The sequence below is a fragment of the Mus caroli genome, unplaced genomic scaffold (assembly GCF_978045245.1).
Source record: "Mus caroli unplaced genomic scaffold, Mus_caroli_1 scaffold_14, whole genome shotgun sequence".
Classification (NCBI taxonomy): Eukaryota; Metazoa; Chordata; class Mammalia; order Rodentia; family Muridae; genus Mus; species Mus caroli.
This window is the reverse complement of record NW_028227269.1, coordinates 95,608,509-95,613,299: the sequence shown is the minus strand read 5'-3', so window position 1 is coordinate 95,613,299 and position 4,791 is coordinate 95,608,509. Positions and strand designations below refer to the sequence as shown.

At 40.8% G+C, this 4,791-nt stretch overlaps 1 pseudogene; it reads left to right on the top strand.

The window, feature by feature from the left end:
- The first annotated feature begins 2,109 nt into the window (after window positions 1-2,109).
- On the top strand, window positions 2,110-3,050 carry LOC110306576 (armadillo repeat-containing protein 10 pseudogene; annotated as a pseudogene).
- Window positions 3,051-4,791: the final 1,741 nt, after the last annotated feature.

Sequence of the window (4,791 nt, the reverse complement as noted above, 5' to 3'; positions counted from 1 at the left end):
GCATCTGCAACATAATACAAGAAATAGAAGAGAGAATCTCAGGCACAGAAGATACCATAGAAAATGTTGACACAACAAAGAAAATGGAAAATGCAAAAATCCTAACCCAAAACCTCCAGGAAATCCAGAACACAATGAGAAGACCAAACCTAAGGATAATAAAATAAAATAATAGAAGAGAGCTAAGATTCCCAACATAAAGGGCCAGTAAATATATTCAACAAAATTATAGAAGACTACTTTCCTAACACGAAGAAAGAGAAGCCCATGAACATACAAGAAGCCTACAGAGCACCAAATAGATTGTACTAGAAAAGAAATTTCTCCTGTCAAATAACAATCAAAACACCAAATGTATGAAACAAAGAACAAATATTAAAAGCAGTAATGGAAAAAGGTCAAGTAACATATAAAGGCAGACCTATCAGAATTACACCAGACTTCTTGCCAGAGATATGAAAGCCAGAAGATCCTGGGCACATGTCATACAGACACTTAGAGGACACAAATACCAGCTCAGGCTACAATACCTAGCAAAACTTTCAATTACCATCGATGGAGAAAACAAGATATTCTATTAAAAAAAAACAAATTTACACAATATCTCTTCACAAATCTAGCTCTTCAAAGAATAATAAAGGGAAAGCTCCAACACAAGGAGGGAAACTACAGCCTAGAAAAGCAAGAATATATTCTTTCAACAAACCAAAAAGAATTCAAATTGTGGAGCATAGATTGAAGGAAAGGCCACCCAGAGAGTGCCCTACCTGGGGATCCATTCCATATAAAATCACCAAACACAGATGCTATTGTGGATGCAGATGGTGGGAGCCTGATTTGGCTGTCTCCTGAGAGGCTCTACCAGAGCCTGACAAATACATAGATGGATGCTTGCAGCCACCCATTGGACTGAGCACGAGGACCCTGATGGAGAAGTTGGAGAAGGAAATAAAGGAGATGAGGGGTATTGCAGCCCCATGGTGGGAGCAACAGTGTCAACAGGTCAGACCCCCTGGACCTCCCAGGGACTGGACCACCAACCAAAGAGTATACATGGAGGAACCCATATCCCTGGCCACATATGTGGCAAAGGATGACCTTATTGGATGTCAGTGGGCCTGAGGGTGTTCGATGCTCCAGTGTAGGGGAATGCCAGGGCAAGAAGACAGGAGGGGGTGGGTGTGTGGGAGAGCACTCTTACAGAGGCAGGGGGAGGGAGGATGGGATAGGGGGTTCCTGAAGGGGAGACCTGGGAAGGGGAATAATAATTGAAATGTAATAAAAGAAATATTCAACAAAAAAAAAGAAGAAAGGAAGGAAGGAAGGAAGGAAGAAAGAAAGAAAGAGAGAGAGAGAGAAAGAGAGAGAGAGAGAGAGAGAGAGAGAGAGAGAAAGAAAGAAAGAAAGAAAGAAAGAAAGAAAGAAAGAAAGAAAGGAAAGACAGACAGACAGAAAGAAAGAAAGAAAGAAAGAAAGAAAGAAAGAAAGAAAGAAAGAAAGAAAGAAAGAATAAGGGTTAATGGGCTGAGATTAGAACTTTGTTTTGGAAACTATTTGGTTAACTTTTATTTTTCTCTTGTTTTCTTTTCTTTTTTAATTAGATATTTTCTTTATATACATTTCAAATGCTATCCCGAAAGTTCCCTATACCCTCCCCCGGCCCTACTCCCCTACCCACCCACTCCCGCTTCTTGGCCTTGGCATTCCCCTGTACTGGGGCATATAAAGTTTATGCACCCAACCTACTGCCTCTGCACTAGTTTAAATTGTCTCAAGGAGTTACTTATATCAGGGCTATTCCACAATTCACTTGCTTATAAATCCAGTCTAGATTTGTCGAGTGGACGCTAGAATTCATCTGGATCATTTTGAGTGAATATTTCATTATCACTCCTGATTCTGTACACCAATGGGGGGGGGTGGCAGAATTTTTACAAAATGACTTATTTTAGCCTATAAACCATTTATACTTGTCTCATCTCTAAAAACTAGTAATATTAAGAAATAAAACTATTAAAATGTCCTTTTCTCTGGGCTGGTTCTGGCTGAGCTGCACCTGCGTGTGGCCCAGGCTTCCCAGCTCCCTGCCTGCAGCTCCGTGGCAGGGGCATGGGTGGGACACGGGACATGGGCTGGGTGGCGACAGGGCTGGTCCTGGGCACAGCGCCTGCTACTGTATCTACCGGCTGACTCGGGGACTGCACCGAAGCATAGGCCGATTGTTCCCTTAGCAGTCCTCAGAAGACCTAACCGATGACTCCTATGATGATATCTTAAATGTGGGACAGCTTGAGAAACTTCTGTACCTGCTGGAGTCAACCGACGATCCTATAATTACTGAAAAAGCCTTGGTCACCTTGGGAAATAATGCAGCCTTTTCTACTACGAGGCCATTATTCGTGATTTGGGGGGTATCCTAATTGTTGGAAACAAAATCAGCTCCCTGAACCAAAGTATTAAAGAGAAAGCTTTGAATGCACTAAATAACCTGAGTGTGAATGTTGAAAATCAAACTAAGATAAAGATATACGTTCCTTATTCTGTGAGAACCTCTTTGCTGATGTCTTGAACTCTGCAGTGCAGCTGGCTGGACTGAGGCTGCTGACAAACATGACGGTCACCAGTGACTATCAACGCCCGCTCAGAAGCTCCATCGCTGGCCTGTTCCACCTGCTGCTTATGGGAAATGGAAGCACCACGGTTCAGGGTTGGAAGCTGCTTTTGAATTCGTCTGAGAATCCAGCCACGCCAGAAGGACTACTGAGTGTCCAAGTAGAGTCTTCATTCCTTTCCTTTTATGACGGCCAAGTAGCAAATGAGAGTCTTCTTCGGGCTCTTACACAGTTTCAGAATAGAAACAATTGCCTCAAAGTGGAAGGCTGGTTAGCTAATCAGCTTCCTTTTACTAAACGGTTATTATTATTATTATTTTTCTGTTATACGGAGAAGAATGTGCCCAGAAAATGAAAGCCTGTCATCATGATGTGGATGTGAAAGAGAAGGCTTTAGCAATAAAAGCCCAAATTCTGATCGGCTGCTCCTATTTTTAATCAAAGAATCAAACAGTAACGCAGTCTTAAGTCAGCACACAGGAATGCTCACCTTCCTTTAAAAGGGTTCTTTCAGCTGATGGAGTTAAACAATAAAAGTCAGTGTGAGCCGCTCTAATCCAACATGATGTTCAAAATTTTAGATTTTGGAATAGTTCAGATTTGGGGTTTGGGGATTGAGTAGAGTCTGGAACCTCAGAGGATGCGGCAAATGTCTAGTTACAATCGTGGATGGATGGGCCATGCTCTGCAGGACTATTTTGAAGGATTCTAGTGCTATTAAATGAATATGATGGGTTGCACTGAAGATACTTACTGAGGTATTTAATGGTTTCCTGACATGAGCTGAGTGGCCTGTCTCTGTACAATCCTAACTCCTGGGAGTGATTTGCAGTTGCTCATGAGACAGCGTTAGGTTCTGAGTTGAAGACTGTTACTGCCACAGCAAGGGCCTTGAGCCTCAAACCAGTGAATACTGCAAGCTCGATTCCACCGCCAACCCTGCCATACTGCTTGCAAGTCTGAGCTCATCATGAGACTCTGCCTGCAGCATTTCTGATCCGTAGGACTGTACTCCCATTTACATGGAAAACATTTTCTTACTGCTTACCGCCTTGTGTGAGATACTGGAGAGCAATCCAAGCTTCCACCTACAGGCAGGCAACCCTTTAATTAGAGTGTCCTGATAAGTCTGGATGAATGCATGGTGAAATATATCCATGAGATGGTTGCTTTTAAAGCATGCTGTGAAGCAATATAGTAGAGTTCCATGTCTTTTTTTCCCCTCTAATTAATGATAAATATATTTATACATGAACAGAACATTTCTAGAATGATACATAAAACTTCTAGGCACGGGACTGGAACGTGGATGCGTGGATTTCTTTGTGTACCTGTTTCTACTGTTTGGATTTCTACTGAGTATAAATTGTATATTTTTTTAATAAAAAGGAGAAATGCAAAAAGAAACTATTAAAATTACATCATTATCTGATGAAATGAAATAAGAGCCTAAAGAAGCAGGGCTCTCAAGATCCTCTGGTTCACTTAGCCTTTTGGTGAAGGTAGTTTTGCAATTTTTTTTTCCACTGCTGATACTAGAAAGGCTGTTTGGAGCCTCCCACTTCACTCCAACTGAATAAAAGCAATAGAGAAGTAAGTAGATGTTTTTTTTAACCAGAAGTTCAGAAAGGCTGTTTATTTTTATATTTGAGACAAATGAGATACAGTAATCAGACACTAAACATAGGCAGAACCTCCACTGATTCGGCCAGAACAGACAAATATGAAAGCAGCCATCTATTCTTTAAATGTTTTATTGACACTTGACCACTTGTAGAGGGGGATCATGGAAAATGTTCAATGTAAATTATGTTTCTTGTTTTTTTTGTTTTGTTTTGTTTTGCTTTGTTTTTATTTTATAATTCCTTATTTACTTAATCTTTTCATAACTACCTTTTATGATTTGCATATTCTGACATTTATCGAAAAGTAAACAATTTAGGTTATTTCTCTCCCCTTTGGTTTGGTTTCTGTCTACCCCTCCATCCCTTGCACCAGATCATATCACAGAGAAGTAATAATGGCCAACTTTATCGCCTCCAGAGCCTGTTCATTCATTGTTAGTACTGATGAAAATTAGCTTATCGGTTAATGAAAAGATTAGGACCTTTAATTAGGAATTCCATCTTTCATGCTTTTGCAGGACACAGGCCCATTCTTTGTGTCAAACCTTAGTTAA